Source organism: Peromyscus californicus, unplaced genomic scaffold, assembly GCF_007827085.1.
Source record: "Peromyscus californicus insignis strain IS unplaced genomic scaffold, ASM782708v3 Scaffold_24__1_contigs__length_46423439, whole genome shotgun sequence".
Classification (NCBI taxonomy): Eukaryota; Metazoa; Chordata; class Mammalia; order Rodentia; family Cricetidae; genus Peromyscus; species Peromyscus californicus.
This window is the reverse complement of record NW_026294535.1, coordinates 10,600,643-10,621,116: the sequence shown is the minus strand read 5'-3', so window position 1 is coordinate 10,621,116 and position 20,474 is coordinate 10,600,643. Positions and strand designations below refer to the sequence as shown.

Below are 20,474 nucleotides of genomic sequence, written 5' to 3'. Positions count from 1 at the left end.
GAATGCTGTGCCTGGCCAACTAGTTCAATTATCTGGGAGGGTTTTGTTTTTTTTAACCTCTGTACTTCTGGGTGTGCTAAAGAAACTGCTGGAAAACCCAAGACTATATACAAGAGACAGCCATAAGAAGCAGCCCCCCACCTCTCAGCTCCCTGTTCTCTACAGAGCAATGGCTGGGCTACTCCTCGCTGCCATCCCTGAGCCTCTCTAGTATTTCAGTGAACATAGTTCTTTCCTGTTTCCAGGTGCAGGCATGAGCTTGTTTTGTGTCGGCACATGGAAGCATTTCTGCAGGGGCACTTTGACAAGAGGAGTGGGGTCAGAGATGTCACATGAGAGATGGGGCTGTGGCGTCTTATCAGACATCCCAGTAAATTGTCTTGGGGCAAAACGCTTAACCTTGGTGTGAAAATTAGTTAATTTTAAGAATAAATAGATCTATCTTTCTGACTTATTAAGGATTTATCACTTGTGCCCAAGGTTCAACTGATCTCCAAATGAGGTGTATGAATCTTTTCTTTGAACTCTAATTGGCATGTGGGGGAGGCAGGTCTGACTGAGTTGAAGGCTGAAGGACTTAATCCTTTGAAGAAATTTTGATTTACTTTTAATACTTGTAAGTATTGCTAATGTATTCTAAGATTAATTTGACTCTTACTGCTTTGCTTATCCCAGGTCCCTTCCCAAAGGGTAGATGGAAGGCTCCCTGAGGGAAATCAGCTGCCTCAGTAAGCCTTCCTCACACCCTCCCCACAGATTTATTCTCAAGAGGTGCTATGCACACAGTAGGTGCTCTAAGTGTCCTTGGAATGACTAGCTGTTACCAGATTAAGAACCATGGCCAATAATCCTATTTGTAACCCTTAGTAACTGTGTTACAGGATCTGTATCCCTAACCTAGGGATTCAAACCTTCTGAGGACACAAAAAAACTTTTAAAGCCCCCAGATATGTGAGGTATTTGAGGCTGTAAAGTCTTGATGAGTTTGTCCAAAGGAACTCTTATGTTTCACAACAGATGTAGTTCATTTGAACTGGATCTCAGTTAAGCGCAGCATAGGCTACCGTGGGTTACTGCACATTTTGAATGAATGGGTTTGGAGTGATCAGCAAAGCTCTGTGCCAGGCTCTTCAATTTAGGGTTTGCTAGCTGTTTTACCTTGGGGCATTTTCTTAACTGTCCTGGGCCTTAGTGTACCCATCTGCAAAATAACTCTTTAGGTTGGTCATATATATTTGTGTGATGCATGCTTTAACCCAACTCCTACCATCATGAAGAAAGTGCTAACTGCAGCCACTACGTAAAATGCAGTAACTCTCTACTAAAAACCAACAGGCATAAGACTGGAGAATGCTCCAGTCAGAAAAGCCTTGCGATGAAAGCCTGAGGACCTGATTCTGGCTCCCTTACACCCCCACAGACCAGGCACGGTGGCACAAGTCAGTGATCCCAGCCCTGGGGAGGCAGAGACAGGCAGACCCCTGGAGTTCATTGTCCAGCAACCTGAGCTCTGGGTTCAGAGAGAAACCTTGTCTCAAAGAACAAGGTGAGGAGTGACTGAGGAAGACAGCCAATGTCAAGCTCTGGCCTCTTACCTGCATGCACATGTGTACCCACGCGAACACATACATGCACACATACACGGAGAGAGAAGGAGAGGGAGAGAAACAAAAGCGACCCGTGAAAACTTTTAAATGGCACAAATAACTTACTTAAACTTGTATTCGTATGTTTTTATGCCTCATGTCATGAAGTTTTTGTGTGTTTGTACAAATGTGTAGGGCAAAGGATAAAATCAAACCCTTGGCTCTTTTGAAAGTCCGCACTACATAAGCTTCTGGTTTCTGTTTGTCTATTAATTTCTAAGCACTAACATTTCGGCTCAGAAACAGTTCCGTACATATTGTCCTATGTGATTTCACAGCAGAATGGGAGAGGGAACATTGCCTTCACACTTAGGAATGGGGCGTAGCGACTCAACTCAGGCCACTTACTAAAGTGGGAGAGAGGGGAGGAGAGAGGTAGGATGTACTTGTCATCTTCATCTGGACGGTTTGGATAAAAGCACACCATGCTCTGTATCTGTGGGATATTCTCTGTAACTAGCACTGTACCCAAGGTCAGAGCCCAGGATGAACCTATTGAGAAATCCAGAATACTAACCAGACTTTGACAAGCAAAACATTTAGTGTCTCCTCCTCAATATACATTTACTAAAACACCCCCATGTTATTTACAGTAGTTAAACATGTGCTACCTGTATTATTCTTAGGGCTTGAGTGAAAGTTGGGTGGGTCAGAGCTGGAAAACCAGTGATCTAAGCATGGGGAAGTGTCTAAGGATTTCTTGAGAAATTAGCGCATAGATAGGTATAGTAGCCATGCTTTTAGTCCCAGTATTCTGGTGACAGAAGCAGGAAGATAAGGGTTCAGGGGGTCATCACAAGACGCAGAAGAGATTGGAGAGGAACGCACAAACTCCTTTTATCTGTGAGGTATTTTAAAAGGTATCATAGAAAAAAATAGACTACAGGGCATTTGCCTTTATGCATTCTAAACCACCAACCACTAAGCTATGATTATGTACCTGTTCTTCAAAGGCACGGTGATTAAAACTGTAAATCTTGCCTCTTTTAATACATAGGATATAAGAAAGTGCATCCACTCCCTCCTATATCCATTCAACAAACATTTGTTCCTCCTCACAGTGGGTAGCAGGATACATACATAAGCTTAGAAGACAGATGGGCAAGGTTCATATCCTTGCTCCTGTCCTAATTAGGGACAGGGTAAATTATCTGAATCTTCAGCTCTCTTGTCCATAGACTTGGGTTGATAAGATGGACATGGGCACTAAGAATGTATATAAGGAGCTTTCCACTGCAAGGTACATACACTTGGGGATGGAGAAGTAGTTAGAGAATTGAAATAGTCACATACTAGAGCAACCAATGAATCATAATATAGCCATAAAAAAGTACTATGTAACACCACCCATATTCCATGAGTCTAGAATGTAGAACTAGGAAAGGGCTTTTAGAGAAAGGGCAAATAACAAAGATGCTTCCTGTGCAGTGTGGTGTCTAGAGCTACCCATGCTTTTGTTCAGCATATGCAGCCTGATGAACATTTCCTTGGTAACCACTGTTAATTTAGGGACCTATGACATCTGTGCAGTTTAAATAGGACCAGAGCTCAAACCCAAAACACACAGGGCATGCTTTTCTATTCAATGTGATTGAATAGGACTCTATCCACCCCTGGCCTTTGATTCATGAACTCCATGGGGCTAATTGACCCTGGGTTGTTGCCCTCTTTGACAGTATACACGGTAGAGTTGCGGTGTGTTTGGACTCACTCTGGGTTATGTCCAGAAAATCCAAATTAGATTTTTGTCATTAGCCTGTCAAGCTTATCTTAAGCCGCTGTAATGAGGTCTGCAGTGGAATGTCTTTTATGCTCTATGGCCTTTGTGCTCAGCCCCTGCTACTCTCAACTGTGGCTAAGGAATTAATGAAGTTACCGTGGTGTTCGCTTGAGGTCTGCTGCTTTGGAAAACATACCCTCATATGTGTTTGAGTATTTAAATTCTGTTTTCTAGCTTTTAGGGTTTACATCCTGGTGGTGCATTCAAAGTGCTAGGGAAATGAGACCAGATGGAAGTGACAAGCAGCCATTCGGCAAATTGCATACACATTACATTTCAGAGAGCCAGTGTACATATGTCTGTCTGGATGTGTTCATATGTTGGATTATTTCTGTTTCATTCAAATGGTTGGGATTTCAGTGAAGCGGTTACCTAGAATGTCAGCACGAGAATTTTTCTTGAGGGGAAAACAGGGCCTTGTGCTAAGCCATTTTGTCAAACAGGGCTGAATGTGGGGACAGAAGAATGCCCCTTAAGCACATTTTTTATGACTTCTTATATTGTTTTCCATAGCACTCACCAATCCATGGCATAAATGCATTTATTGTCCATCGTCCCCTTACAATGTAAGGACAAATACGTTTATGCCATTTAGGTCTCTGGTGCTTGGCATGTGCTAAGGAGTAGATTGGTGATGATTGGCACTTCGTTCTCCCTCATGCTGAAGGCAACATAGCAGGAGGGATTTCTTTTGCATCCAGTGATAGACATGTGTTTGTGGACAGTGGTGATGCCTACCTAACACTTTCATGGTATCTGCCATATGCTAGACACTGTTCTCAGCACTTTACCCCTAACACAAACAGAAACCTAAGAAGCGGGGGCCACAGTCCTCCCAACTTCATTCGTAGGGACATTGAAACATTGACGCTGTGTGACAGAGCCCCTTGGAGATCCATAAGCCTGATATTCTACATCACATATTATTGAAATGTGGCCTCTGGGGTTTGACTATAAGTCATTTCAGGAATTCATCCACCCTTTCAATTAACAAAACCTATCACAACCATGGTCCATTAGTTCTATGTCATTCTTAAATCCGCTATTCAGTTCAACCCAGCAGTGCAAGGAGAACTGGTTCCATTTTTACTCTGAGACGCAGTTATCTAGAGAGGTGGTCACACTCCCTGTTTTGAATTGCTTTCTTCATTGATCTCCCTGCCTACCTTCTCTTCAGTAGGAAGAGGAAAAGAAAAGAAAACGGCATGATTAATGCTATAAATTAGCACTGTGGGGTTCTGTGCTGGTTAAAATAGTGTGTTAACAAGCTCAAAGCATATTGCCAGGCTGAATGGAAAAGTTGGTATTGAGAATTTAATCTTAGCTTACTCATAGTGACTCAGATTCTTTTGACACAAATTATGATAGAATGATGAAATTTAAATAGAAGATTAACACACACTACATTTAAGAGCAAATGTGTCTGTCTGGTTGGGTTTAGTTAGGTTTATTTTCAAAAGTAGTTAGTTGGTGCCTTAGCACAGAATGGATATGGTGTTCCAGGCTCTGTCCCAGGTGAATGCTGGAAAAAAATATGGAGAAGCCAAAACAGAATTCTAAGTTCCCTAAAAACAGGTGAACATTAACTCTTGGTATATAGGATGTAATGGTTCAGACGTCTTCAGAAGAATAGTATGATTTTCAGGAATGAAATTTTATGCTAAGGTACATGGCCAAAGACACCATATCTCTAGTATAATTAAGAAATTTGTCTATTGTATGTTTCCTGCCTTTCCTGGCATTTATCCATCCCCCACACAGCAGTATGATCTCACAAATTCATTCCTTTTCCACAATTGCCTATCCTTCCAGATGCCCAAATCAATTTTTTACAACCATTCCTCCCATGAATTTATCATTTTCATAAAGTCCAAAATGACATGGCTTTATTTGGAGTTTGCATCCTATTGGCCTATTATATTCCTTTTATATAATAAGCAGCTATATATCATGCAATCTTGCTATTACCTTATGCCATTGAATCTCAATTCCTGCTCCTCCAAACCTGAGACCATTCTTAGAAGTTTCTGAGCAATATTAAGTACTTGGTAACACACCCTAATGATATACCTCTAGGCATTTATTGTGAAGATCTTGATATACCTTGGAAGAAAAATGCAAAGCATCCTTATTTCCTAGATAACTTCTTAATTTTTCCCAGTGAGGGTTAGATCAACCAAACCATGTTTCCATTAAATGATGGATTTTCTTGCAGACTTTAGGCTCTCTCTATATTGTTAAATCAGCTGGTCCTTATTTAGTAATCATTTATCATCACCATGATAACTGCATCTCCAAAACTCACTGCCAGGATTTACAGTGCCTAAGGGGGATAACTGTGGGGGCTAAGGAAGAAGGAAGCATAAAATTCAATTTAAGGGGAGCAGAAGATGCGTCATCAGTACCATTTCATCATGTATTCCGCATTTAGATGCCACCTTCATCCTTGAATGGCTTCTACCTGGGGTAGATGAGCAAAGCTGTTTTGTTAGCATTTTATGTTCCTAGTCCTGTATATTTTATGAAAAATACTAATTTTGTGACTCTTTTTTGCTTGTAGAAGATTTAAAAACTTTTTTTTTTAAGATTGTGTTATCTTTTCTAGCCTACACTGACCACAGACTTGCAGTCCCCCTGCCTCAACCTTCTGAGTATTGAGCTAAGAGGCACATCCATTATAATTAATTGAATAAAGGTTTATATATAAAATGCATAACATGATGTTTTGAAATATGCATATGTCCGAGAATGGCTCAAGCGCGCTGAGCAATGCACGATCCCACAGATGTTTCTCTGCATGTTGGGAGCACTTAAAATCTATTTTTAGTGATCTTTCAAAAATTCTTGTGTGCTGTTTAAACTATAGTCACTTTGTCCAATGCATAGCTCTTGAGCATATTTATCCAAAATAAATGTTTTATCCTTTGAACGCATTCCCGAACTCCCACTTCCATCCCCCAACCCCTGATACCATGTTGTCCCCTTAGGGTTCAGCCCTTTAGACTTGACGTAGAAGAGAGATCTGCCTGGGCCTGGCTCGTTTCATCCCCACATTGTCCTTTGGTTTCATCCATGCTTCTGAAAATGGCAGTTTCTTCTGTTGAAAGCCTGAGAGCATCCCAGCTTTTATTCATACCTCATTTTCTTCATCCACACATCTGTTGATTGAAACTTAAGTTGATTCTGTTTCTGAGCTATTGTGATGAATGCTGCAATGAGCACGCACTCACAGGAACCTCACCAGCCTGCTAATTTTACTTTATTTTTGTAATTTGCACCCAGTGAGGGATTGCCGGGTTCTGAAATGGCTGTGCTAATTTACACTCCCACCAATGGCCTACAAAGTTTCCCACTTCCCCACATCCTTGCCAGCACATTATCTTTTGATAATAGCATTCTGAGAGCTGCGGAGCCATTTCTCAATGTGTATTTTAATTTGTAATTAGTGATAGGTGAGCATTTTTTTCATGTATCTGTTGGTTATTTGTATGTTATCTCTTGAGACATCTCCTGTGTCTTTTTTGCCTATTGTTTATTTGGGTCACTTCTTTTCTTGCTGTTGAGTCTTTGAGCTCCCTCTACGCCTCATGTGTTAACTACTTATAAGGTGTGTAGCTTGCAGATACTTCCTCCATCCCTATTTTTTGCTGCTCCTCCCTTGATGGGCTCTCCTGATGTGAGGATTTTTAGCTTGTTACCATTTCCGTTTGTTCCTTTTCCTATCTGTGTTTTAGGCCATAAAACAACCATACCCTCGACCCGTGTGCCTATGGGCAGTACTAACTGGACTAAGTGGGTTATTATGGGGTGTGGGGGAAGAGGATAAGGAATTGGGAGGGAAATGTGGAGTGGTGGTTCGGAAGGAGCTGAGGGATAGTGAGAATGAGTATGATCAAAACACATTGTATAGACATAGGAAATTCTCCAAGAGCACATCAATAGTAATAAATCATAACTTATTCCATTATCAGGGAGATTTTTCTCTGTTTTCCTCTAGTACTTTTACAGCTTCAGGTCCTACACTTAAGACTTTAATCCACTTAGAATTTCTGTATGCTATAAAATAGGCTCGGTTTCATTTTCCTGCACAGAGATGCCCAATTGCCCCAGCATCATAGTTTAAAGAAGCGATCTCCTCAATGTGTATTTTTGGCATGTTTGTTGGGGATCAATTGACTGTTGAAAGTGTTAGTTTATTTCAGGGCTTTCTAGTATATTCCAATGGCTTCGGTGTCTGTTTTTATGCCAGCCCCATGCTGTGTTGATTGCTATAGCTTTGTACATCTTGAAGTTAGGGATTCTGATGTTTCCAGTAGCTTTATTCTTGTTAATGAAGGTTTTTTTTGTGCTACATTATGAATTTTAAGATTTTTTTATATTTTGGTGGAAAACGACATGATAATTTTGATAGGGATGTTATTGAATCTATAGATTACTCTGGGCAGTGTGTGTATTCTGATAACCTGAGTCTATGGACATAGAAAATCTGATGTTTCCTTCTGTTTCTTTCATTATTTTGTAGGTTTTATTGCATAAGTCTTTCATATATATATGTGTGTATATAACTTACATTTTTTTAGATCCCTTATAAATGAGAATGGTTTCATGATTTCTTTTTTAGATAACTTGTTACTAGAATTCAGAGATTCTGAATAGGAATAGGACCTGAAATAGGACCCCAACACAATGGACCACAAAGAATTAGGATTTCCCTAGGGATCGTCCACTGGTAGAGTTTAAGGGTGAAGCCCCAGTACAGAGCAGGAGCTTGCCTTCCAGAAAGAACACCCCCCTGCCTGAGGCCAACTCACAGCTCCACTGGCATGTGCATCTTCTGGCTTTGGCTTCATCTCTTCTATGAAACTATAATACCAATAGAGGCAAGGTAGAAAGAATCTGGGAGCTGCCACCCCCAAAAGAACAAACTGTAAATAAATCCATCTTCTTTTATGAAGTTGTATTTCCTAATTTGTTTTGAAATATTTGGAAACAGAGTTGGTGGGTGTGTGAGTGCCTAAGTGCCTAGTAACACTCTTCCAATGTGAATGGAGAAAGAAAAACTAAGTTCACTACACATTAAAAAATGAACTTAACCAGGTGAATAAGCCAATAACAACCAATAGCAGTTGTCTAGGGAAGGCTTATTTTTATTTTATGCTTTCCATGTGGTCTAAAGTTTGAAACCAACTTTAGGTCAAATATATTATATCTGTCCCTAACTAGAATTGAAGCAAAGTCCTTTGAGAACATGGAATATTCTTAATGGAACCAATTGCTAGACCTGGACTCCTGTTTGGATAGCAGAGGACATGTTTTATCTTTCCCAGTGACTGGCAAAGCATGTAGTATAGTTTTTATATAGATTTGTACTTAGAGAACTCACGGAACAGGCCCTTTCCCTTCATAGCCAGAGAATGCATTCTCAGCAGCAAGCAGGCCACCAAAATATCTGTGCATCCTGAAAGCCAAGGACACACTAGCGTGTGGACTGTTTACTGCCATTTTTTTTTAATTTTTTTTTTTTTTTTTTTTTTTTGGTTTTGGTTTGTCAAGACAGGGTTTCTCAGTGTAGTTTTGGTGTCTGTCCTGGATCTCGCTCTGTAGCCCAGGCTGGCCTCAAACTCACAGAGATCCGCCTGGCTCTGCCTCCTGAGTGCTGGGATTAAAAGCATGCGCTACCTCTTCCTGGTTAACATTTTCCTTTTCAAACTAGTCTGAAATGCAGTGTGCTCAGCCTCTGTGTGGCCCAGTGAAGAAGAAAGAAGAGGACTGAATGACATTTGGCAGGAATGCCCCACGTATGATGTCAGTCTCTTAATAGAGGTTCAGTGAGGTCAGTTTGAAAGGGAAGAGGTAAACAGAGTCATGAACCTGCTCATGCAGAGCATTGAAAACTTTCTCAGCCACATAGTACCATAGACACAACCAAGCAGCTTGCAAAAGTACAATTGCAAGCTTTTATTTCCTCTCTCCCAGTTTCACTCCGGTGTGCCAGGAGTCTGTGAAGCATGGATGAGACATAAGAAAGATAGGTTGTGATGACGATGAGCTCTGACTGTAAGCAGTGTTAGTCACGGAAAGGCAGGTCTGAGGCCTGAGCTGTGTAGAAAAACCGGAGATATATACGAAGACTGAGTTTCCAATTTCCGTCGAATCTGTTGCTTGGCAGTATCTGTTTCCTTCCTGCTTCCATATGCCAAGAGGCCAAAAAACACCTTTGTGAAGCAATTGCCTTCCATCAGAAGTTCAAAATTGATGACAAATTGAGAAAGCCAAATGATGTTTTGGTGGATGTTCCCTTTCTTCTGGTTCCAAGTGTTTTACTGACACCTTTTAATTGTTAAACTGAGCACCCTGGCATGGTGGTACAGGCCTATAACCCTAAAACTGGGAATCACAGGCAAGAAGATGTCAAGAACAGCAGGGGTTACATAGAGAACCCCAGAACAGCCTTGGATATACATACAGTGAGACCGTGTCTCAAAAACAAACAAATCAAAGCAATGCATTGCAGTCTAGATACAGATACATTGTGTTTTAATCATGCAACAGGATTCTTGCTTGAGGGATTTATCTGTGTCCTTTGATTTAGATAATTTCAAGTATGGTTAGCGAATCCTTACATCTCTTGCACTATGGGAAAGAGTCATAAATTTCTGCCAGTTGTTACAAAGTTCAACTAGAAGTTCCATTCTTGCTTCTATGGGATAAATTCAAGCTTTAGGATCTTTATTTCCTTGGTCTACTTTTTTTGAGGGGGGAGTAAATGTTTATAATGTCGTGTCACCATGGATCCATTGTCTTTTATAGTATCTTTCTTTAATGCCATCAGGGCCACTCTCTTATCTAAACACACACACGCTAAGGTGGGATGGCATTGAACTTACCAAATCCTAAAATCACACAATGTGGAATCTTTATTCATGTTATTGAAGAAGGTAAACAGCGCTACAGTGCCTACTTTGCATATGTACCCTGTACTTGTCATAGCAATCTTTCTGATTTGTAAAATGCATCAGTGTCTTATAACAGGGATGACTGAGTTAACTGTGTTAAGCCATCTTTTCCAAAGTGAGCTACAACAGATTTTCAAGTGGAGACTGACTCCCAAGACCACGCGTTCCTGCTGCCATGCCAGTCTACACCATTCTACTATCTCAGAAGTAACATCTATTACAGATATAAATAAAAAAGAATTGGTTTGAGTGTGTGGACCATTGCTAACAAAAACACAGAATAGTATCCCATTTTCAAACTAGGCCCCCCTGTCCTCTTGGTAAAGGAATTACCAGTTCCAGCATTTGGTATGCCATCGAGAAAACTGTAGAAAGGCAGATAAAAGAAGGGGGTTGGGAAAACAACCCTGGTGGTTTGTAAAAGAAGTGAAAGGAAGATAGTTGGCTTTATTTCTGTTTAATGATGAAAGGGGATGGGAAGCACCAGCTAAAGGATAAGTAGAGAATATTCACATGGTGATGATAACCAAATAAAGCAAAGGACTAAGAGTTAAAAGTTGGGAGGTACTTCTCCACCTCCCTGGTCATTGTACCCTTCACAGAATGAGAATGTTCGTGTTGGCTTTCAAGCTAGAGTTGCCATGCAAGAAGAATACGCTAATTTCGTATTTTCTCATCACTTTCTTTTGGGGATAAGCATTTGGGGTTTCTGCTGTTTATTATTTCAAAGGCATCTATATGCTAATACATTTTATGCTAATTATTTTCATGTTTGCCCCTCAGGTTATGCTTCACATCACCCACCAGGGAGGATCATCTCTCATGAAAACTTTCAAATTTGATTTTGGAAATTTATTCAGAAAAATTTAAGCCATGCTTTTTCCCAACATAAGAAATAATATGCTCCAGAGAACCCTTTAATTCACAGAAAATGGACTGGGATAACATTTGGGTTCTCATACTACCACAGTCCTCCTGAGAAGGACAGCCAGGTACACAAAGCATTTAACATTCTGACATTGAAGTGTTGGAGGAATGATTAAAATAAAAATCTAATAATATGCTTTGAGAAATCACTAAATTTCTCTGTGTGGTCCAGGAAAGACGAAACGGCTGTTTTCAATTCTCCACCAGGTCTGGGATGTGTCACTGCCTCTCTTGCTATAATACTGTGTTTTAATTGAGTGCCATCTTTCTTTAGCATTATTTCTAAACAGTTAATTGTGATAGTGTTGATGCCTGCAGCTGAGTCTGTGCACACAGAAAGGACAAGGTAAAGAAAAAAAAAAAAAAAAACCTTGTGTGATAAGCTACCTTGACATTTCTTCCAGCACTTTTATGATGGAGATTTTTCTTGATGAAATTGTCATTTGTCTTAAGAGCAAATTGCTATTTGAAAAAAATTAAATTAGCCAATTAGCCTGTCTTTAAAACATTTTTTTCAGGGCATTCCTCTTTTGAAAATAAATAGGCTTGATATGTAATTCCTTGCCAAAATGTATTTAAGGTAGACAATTTGGAATATTGTTTTGCATTCCTTCTTGGTTGGAAATTGGACTCCTCTTGTTTCCGAGCACTTTGGGAGTTCCAGAATGCCCTAGTACACTCTCCCCATTGTTGGTCCTGCAGAAAAGCAGTGAGTCTGAAATATTGCGGGGAGGGAAGCCATCTTGCAGATTTAAGCTCATTCCATCATCAGCCTCTTCTTTACCTGTTCCTCTTGGTACCTGTCCATAGCTGTGCCTGAATGCCTTTCTATACTTCAAAGGCTTCCACTCTTAGTCCTTACGGGTAGCATCATTCTGCCTGAAGTGCGGCTCAGCAGGTGGAGTATCTCACTACTGACTGGCTCATTTTAATGGCCCTTGAGCTCCAAGACACCTTTGTCAGTAGGAAATTGTCTTTTCAGGCTTGGGGGAAAAAAAAGGTCCCTTTCTGTCAAGGGACCTGATACCTTAAGGAAGCTCTCTTCAAATGGAGGGAGTTCCTAGCCAACAAAAGGCAAGGTGAAGTTAGCTACATGAACAGCGTGAACCAGACAGCCAAGCAGTATTTTGACATTTTTAGCCATAATCTCTATAAACAAGATGAACCATTGCTCGGGATATGTTAGTAAATCAGCTAAAATAAATGTTTATCCTGTGATGATAAAATTGTATTTTGTTGAAATCTGACAATATGTGGTGGTGCATTTTGCTGCAGTCAAAGACCTGCATTATTTAATGTGCAAAACTCCAGTGACCCATCATTATTATTGTTTTATTCTATCTGCTTACCTGTGATAATAGCAAAACAGCTGCACATTTCCCCTTCAAAAGTCGTGTCTCAAGAATGATTTAGTGAACTAACACATTAGCCCTAATGCAGTTCCAGCTAAGAAGTATTTCCTCCTCATCTCCTCCTTTTTTTTCAGTGAATAATTCAAAGATAACCCAAATAAAAACAACAATCTGTGTGTCATTAGGCACCAAAATTTATCAGGTGCTTCTTCTAAACTGTGAACCACACAACCTGATTAAGGAGGCTGCTGTGGGCATATTGTATTCTTTGTGAGCTGCGTTCCAGGAGGGCGGGAAACATCCAGAACTACCCACAATCTGCTACAATTGCTTGAGTTGAGGTGAAGTTTCAGTGGCTCTGGCTTTCACTAATCAAGAGCAGTTAAAGTTGGCTCAGCACACCTCCCAGGGTGTGCAATGTGACTTGGGACTGGCCTTCCTGGCTCCTCCCTGCCTGTGGAACATGGTTCGAAGCTTAGAGCTTTGCAATAAATAAACAAGCCTTGGTCTGAATCACAGTTTGAATACCCACACATTTTCAAATCTAGACAAATATTCTGGCCTCCCTTGGCCCCATTCTCGAGTTCAGTTTACTGAAATTGTCTGTGAGGGCTAAAGAGGACTAGGATAATGTGTTTTTTGAATGCTCCAGACAGCAAGTGCTCAACTAATGGACACTATTAAATACTATCTTCTATTATCACTGCTATTTTAATACGAATGATTCTTGCTATTTTTGTTATTAATGATATTCACAGGTAAAAGACTTGGACTTTTCTTAACATAAACAGTGCAAGGAGAGGGATACTGAACACTTTCTTTTGCAAGTAAAACGGTAAAAATGAAAATGTAGGAAACTTCATATGTTAAACATGATTCAATGGAGGCTTATAGCACAAAGGTCTAGTATGACCTATGAACGTTATTACTTTTTTAAAGTTTCAAGATATTGTAGAAGGTGGAAATTTTAACATTTTACGAATTTCGTTGCTTATCTCTAACCAATACCAAATATTCAGGTAATACTGAAAGAAAGGCAATTAAAAAAAAGAGCTTCCTGCCTTTGGTGCTAAGAATTCAGATGTCCAACTAATGAGCTTGCTGCTTCCCTTTGTGAAGGGTACTTGACATTATGCAAAGCCGCCTTGTGATTGGCTTCCTTCGTTGCTGATTGTGATGGTCTGTGGGTAACAGGGCTGCAGAACTGATCAGCGTGAAGACTGTCCATAGGAAAAGACAGCTTACTGGCTGGAAGGGGCTAGTGAGCTGCCAAGATGCCCCTGTGGGTCCAGAACATCTTAGGAAAGCATGCAGACAGGTCTAGGGGCCATGAAAGAGTTTAGCTCTGCTTCTAAACAAGAGTAAACAGGATTGCATTTGCTTCCCCACAGAAAGAGAAGTCAGATGTTAATTAAAACTTTGCAGAGCTGGGAAGGATCATGGCATTCTGTATTGAAAAGTCAGCTTTAACTTCTAATTGGCCGCCAACAGAAAAGAAGAGAAAGGCAGAAAGAGGAAAAAAAAAAGACTCACAACTATATTTGCTAACGGAGGTCCTTATTGAACACCAATCTCATTTAAAGGGAGAAATCTCCATTCTTCCTTTGTTTTGGGGGAAGACTTTAATGGCAGTGGAATCTTTAGTAGAATCGTATTTTCAATGGATATTTGTATGCTTTGTTTAATTTCACTCTCTCCCCACAACCACTCTCAAAAGACATGCTAGCCGAAAGCTGATGCTATACTTCCTGATATTTCATCTTAATCATTTCCCCGGAGTAAAGTGCAGCATCCCATAGGTTTCCCTGTGCTTAGCATACAGTAAGAGTGAACTAAATAGCAATTGAAAGCAAAGAGCCGCACTAGAGTTAAACTGATGCTTCCCTGTACTGCCCGTCCATTTTGTCAGCCTACAGAAGAAAGATGGAGTAATTTCTCTTCAAATGGGCAGGACTTGGAATTTTTCACAGTCACAAGCCAGAGAACAAAGTAAGAGAGGTTTTCATTTGTAAGATTGCCTTTCTCTTATCTGCTGGTCTTGTCTCCCAGACTGTCTGTCTGTCTCTAGAAAGCAAAGTCAATAAAAATGATTAGAGTTGGCATCTCACAAATGTACACCCTTAAAGCATGAAGCAGTGCTGTGCAGGAAATATTTTTCTGACCTTTTCAAATTGCATCCAACTGTCTCGGGAATTTCTCAGGGACTCGAGGTAATAAGGTTCAATCCGTTTTACCGTCTGCCTTCAAATTTAGCTCCTCCAGAGCTGGAACTTATCTGTTCCTTGCATCCTGGCCCTGGCATTCAGTCAGTACAGAAATCCATGCATCTCATCTTTTCTCACCCCATCTCAGTTTTTTTTAATTTTTTTTTTTTATTTTACCACAGTATGGAATCTACAACCATGTCAGCTTTCCACTTACTGCCCCCTTCAAAAACGAAATGTTAGCCTGAGACGAATTTGATTATGTGGTCCTTTGAGAAGCCCTTGTTGAATTTAATTAGCTTTTAAATTTCATTCTCTTTTAAATCTCAGGTTTTTACCTGTGTGATTTGTTGCCTCAGTGGTCTTTATAAAAAAGAGAAAAAAAAACTTTTTCAACTTAACTACACTGTGGGCACTCTTTAAAAAAAAATACAAAAGAGGCAAAAACATAGGAGTTTCTTTTGTTCTGAATAGATTTTTGCTTTTCTTCTGTGAGCCCAAATGGAATGGACAAGCTCTCTGGTAAGGAAGGGAATTATCCGAGTGTGACATGTTAAAAGGCAGCTGAGGCCCCCATTCTTCTTGTTCTCCTTGAAGGAGGACAGGAAACAGAAGCTGGGAACACAGTATTTTTTTTTTTTTTTGACCTCTTGAAAGCTCCTGGTGTCAGGAAGCCTTGACAAGAAGTTAAAGAGCTCCTGAGATGTTCATAGTCACAACGTCACGTGCTGAATGTGACTCTGGTGTTGGAGGACATTCCAGACCCGACAGTTCACACCATCCCCTCGCCCCATCCCTTGCCCCTGTGTTGCTTTCTGTAGCAAGTTGACCCTTGGCTAGAATGCCACATGGTCTGTCCAGCCCAGAGCCCCCTTCTGACTTGGGAGGTGAGTCCATGGACAAGCAGCCACCAGGAGGAAGACACCTTTTTCCTGAGTTGCCCATCTTAGAGTCTCTTCTTTCTTGTGTAGCAGTTTGTTGGGTTTTATCACATAAGATCTATGGCTTCATAAAGCTGTGGTGGTTCCAGACAACCCTATTCAGAAAGTAGGCTTGGGCCAGGCGGTGGTGGCGCACGCCTTTAATCCCAGCACTCGGGAGGCAGAGCCAGGCAGATCTCTGTGAGTTTGAGGGCAGCCTGGTCTACAGAGCGAGATCCAGGACAGGCACCAAAACTGCACAGAGAAACCTTGCCTTGAAAAACAAAACAAAACAAAATATAGAAAGCAGGCTTGGGGGAAGGGGATGAAAGAATCTGTTTTTTATGTTTATAGTGGTGGGTTTTGTTCTTCAAGAGCTAGACCACGTGGACTTATACAAAGTTCACCATTCATAATATAGCATTCTTTTCCATTTTAAAGAGTACCTAATTTTTTAAAATAAACTAAAAATGTTATCTTCAGAGTGTGTTTGAGCAAAGGCTGCTATTTTGTCGTTTGGAACTTAACCCATCTTATTAGTAGCATTCAATCCTGATGTCCTTTGACAACCTGAATATGGTGAGCTGGTACATCAGTAGAGAGGAAGTTAAAAAAAAAAAAGAATGACACCTTTTTAAAATTCACTTTTACCCACTACTTGAAATAAGATAAGTGTCTTCTCACCAATTAAGGAGTACAGGTTTTCATATGTAATGAAAGCAGTTGATTTCTGGAGGGGAGCTACTGTGCACTTGAGGAGTTGTGAGTGTAAGTGTACATGGCTCTGTGTGGATATGTGTGTACAGCCATGTGGGAGGCATGCACACAACCCTGAATTTGGGAATGGAAGACAGCAACCACATAGCCCAGGGATGCCTCTCTTACTGCATTGGAAACTTGGCTATGCCTTGTCCGTGAGAACACAGAGTGCATGTGGTGCCTCTGTCTCATTCCTAAGACATCATTTTTCTTTTCTATCTTCAGGACCCATAAAATAAAATAAAGTTACTATTCAGACTTACCACTGAAATAGTAAAGTGTTTTGAATCTATCAGAATTAAACCTGGGTGAATTCACACCACTGGTTTGTATTGTGCTCGTCTACTTTGCTGGGTGTTCTTAGGAAGGCTGGGAAATGAAAGGAACTTTCAGATGGAAAGGCACAGGAGAAAAAGAAGCCAAATAACAGTGCCAAGGACAATACCAGCTGTTTCTTAAAAGATAGCTGTCAGGGGTGTCCTAGGCCATAAGACAAGGACAGCAGTCCCACAGAGAGGGAAGGAAGTCCGGCCTAGAGAATTTGCAACTGGCTTTGTTTTGAGGAGCAGAAGAAGGATGTGAAGAGGATTAATTTTACATGGGAAGAGAACAAAAAAAATCACTCAGCTGTTCTGAGTGGCACTTTGATTTTTACTGATGCCTCCATCCTCTTTCTCATCTTCCTACATCTCTCTTTTTTTGTCTTATTTCTCTTTCTTGTTTTTCTTTTTCCAAAGAGAGAGCAGAATAAGGCCAGACTGTTGAAGCATCACTTTGGCTCTTTCTTTAATTTTTATTTATTGTTTAAATGGGGCTGCCAGGCTTGTTCTGTCGGGGAACTGCCTTCATTAAAGCTACTCGCTTTAATGGCAGCCAAGAGTTCTGACTGGTGGCTCATATTATCACCACATTTTTTCTTATTACTTTAGAACAACACAGGTATCAGAAGACAGTGACCGGACATCATCCTCACAAGGTCACATCCACCTTGCCCATCTCTGTTTGTGATAATATCCACCCAGGGTAAATGGGACAGGAGTGTGGGAAACAACCTGAAGCAAGAGTGTACTCAGAGGTAATTTATTTATCTATTTATCTATCTATTTATTTATCTATTTAGTGCAAAAAATCTGTTTCCACTTGAATAATGTTTGTCTATGAGGATATGTGGGAATATTATATTCCTTCAAACATACAGCTGAGAATTTGTTTCTTATTTGCCTCCAACATCTCTGTAACAAAAACACTCTTGATTTCCAAGGCAGGCTTATTACTTGCTGTCTGCTCAATGGAGATATCGACACCCAGGGATTGAATTTTCCTCTTACGGCAATGTCTAATATGCTTCGCGATGTGGCTCAGGGACAGGGCTCCATTATTTGCCAGGGTAAACTGGGGCTCTTTGGGTTGCCACAGCATCACTCAGGCTTGTAAGTCAGGGTGGGCACCTGCCCAGCACATCGTGTGTTCCCAGGCATATCAGATGGGAAACTGATTCAAATTTAATCAGAGTGGCAAGGAAGGTCTTGAAGGCTGTCACCAACATTTACTGCGCACACAATCTTCCTAAAGAGAATACTTGGAAAATTCTGTCACCATTTCCCTAGAAACAAATACACCCCTTTAAAAAATTTCAGGCAGATCTACATAAAAGAGCCAGCATAGTTTTAAATGCAAATGTAATTTAAAAGTGTCTCTCTCCCTCCCTTGCCCCCTCTTTCTCTCTTCCCTGGGGTATGAGGTCTCTTAAATATGCATGCAGTCAGGGTTCAAGGAAGACTTTGCACTTTGCTCAAGATCCCCATTGATTGCCACTATCAACCTTCTTGGAAACATACTTAAAATAATATGAGCAAACAGGAATAAATCACTCTCCAACTGCCTGTCACACCCAACTCTTCTTCAGTACTTCGCTTGCTGACAGCATGGCTCAGTCTGTGGTTTCAGAGTGTTGCACCTGCCCATGCACTGGGAATCTCCTCTTGCTGTCAGGCTGCAGCAGCATTTATTTTGCCTTAATTGGAACCCCACTGTCACCCTATGGGATTCTCCCCCTTAGCAAGGCAATATATCCCTACAGACCTAGAGCAGGATTGCCATGGTTGGGCGTGATAGTCTACTCGGAAATAGTAACATCGGGATCCAAATTTAACCAAGGTTGATGGAGTTTCTTGGTGTTCCTATTTTCATTTTGGTTTTGGTGATTGTGTTAGGAGCTCACGATTTTTCTCCATGTTTGTGTTTGAGGTTTCGGTAGAAGTTCAAGTTGATCACTTCGTCAGAGTTTCTTCCGCTTTAGCTCTTTAATTCACGGCTTGGGTCAGAGTGAAACATGAGACTAACTGTGAGCGTGTTCCCTTATCACCCATATTGAACCAGTAAGCAATAAACACCAGTGGTATGACAGACACTCTGTGCAGAAATAGAGTAGCGCTCTCAGATGTATTTCCCCTCCCCCCTTTCGGCACGAGCCAGGCTGACAAGATGGCTGCAACGCTTTCCTTGCATTCAAATTAAATTAGTTAAAATTTACAACTCTGTCCCGTTGATCTTAACTTTGGGTGTCAAAACAAGGTTTGTTTCCTGGGTCTCCGGTGCACAGCCCCTTGTGTGTTTTTAGTTTTAGCATCTGCTTCTCTCCTGGGCTAATTTTATTTTCATCATTAATGTTCATGAAGACTTAATCATTAGCCCTCTAATTTTCCAGAAAAAAAAAAAAAGTTGATTCATTGAACTGGCTACAGCGAAAGAAGATCAATCTGACAGTATAGGTTAATAGTAGGGAACAAAACGCATCCATAATTAGGAGAGAAAGGACTTCCCTTGTTCCTTCTAGTTTATAATAAAAAGCCCCTTGCCAAAGTGTCTTGGAAAATAATGCATTCAGACTGAGTCGAATTACCGCCTAGCACATTCTATTTATCTGTAGCTTAAAAAGCAGCTGCGGTTTTTGTAAGAAGCGATGAATGTGGCATTCCTACTTAAAGGTAGAAGAAAAAGAACACCCCTTGTTTTGTAATAAGGGGATTTTCAATTTAAAAGAGAGAGTGAGCCTGTTGTGTGAAGGAGGGTTATTACAGCCACTGTATTCTATCTCACCCACCAGGAGGCTAATAATGAAGGGGCCGGGGAAGGAGGCCAATGCTACAAGGGTTATCTCACAACCTCAGATGTTGGATAAGTCGAAGGAGGCAGAATCGCTTCTGGATGACATTCAGAAAAGCTGGAGTGATTATTTGGAAGAGAAAACCCTGCCTATTCTTTCAAAGGTAAACAGTTCATTTCATCTCTCAGTCCCATGTTTCAGGGCAAAAAATATGTATATATAAAAATATAGATATCTATAAAGTCTGTCTTAAAAAAACCCACAATCTTTTTAGGTACATGAATATTGTTGAGACCCGCTCTTCTAAAGGTCCGTCCTTAGAATCCTACCTTAGACAAAGGATGCACTCGGAGCCCCGCCACACCTAAAACCACGTTTTGAAGGATCTGCCAAGCTCACTTTTAATCATGAGAAAGAAATTACCCACATGGAGACAGCAGAAAATGAGAAAGTAGAGCTCGTGCTGCGAATAATTCCAGCGAGTGCCAAGGGGCTAGTTGAGGAATGGCTTCATGAGGTGAATATCTTTAGCTTGTACTTAGGGTTTGGTTAGCGTATAATCATTTTCTCTTTTAGGAGCGAATACGATCCTAAGTGTATTTCCCATCCAAGCAACGCTCAGGGCATTTGTGGGGATGTTGACAGATTTAATATCGGCCTCGCCCGCCCTTGCTGTTATTTATGATGACTAATTTTACATTTATAAATATGCAGAAATCAATTTAGATGGAAAGGCTCTCTGAGCCCCATGTCTGTCCCCGGCTGTCTGTCTTCATGTGCAGTGCTGTGCTGTATGGTGTGCCCAGTAATTTATGTCTCCGTGT

The 20,474-nt window shown here is 40.7% G+C and overlaps 1 long non-coding RNA gene across 22 annotated transcripts in view; it reads left to right on the top strand.

Annotated features, from left to right (window-relative positions):
• The window catches only part of LOC128119678 (uncharacterized), a 98,101-nt gene that overhangs the window by 74,006 nt on the left and 3,621 nt on the right, over window positions 1-20,474 (top strand). For 19 of the 22 annotated variants that reach the window (XR_008221604.1, XR_008221607.1, XR_008221614.1 and 16 more), the window contains 4 exons: window positions 11,166-11,374; window positions 17,474-17,619; window positions 19,651-19,813; window positions 19,925-20,167. This is a non-coding gene — a long non-coding RNA (uncharacterized LOC128119678). Of the gene's footprint in view, window positions 1-11,165; window positions 11,375-17,473; window positions 17,620-18,791; window positions 18,923-19,650; window positions 19,814-19,924; window positions 20,168-20,474 lie in introns of all 22 variants that reach the window. The other 3 variants (XR_008221621.1, XR_008221619.1, XR_008221624.1) reach the window with 3 other exon arrangements.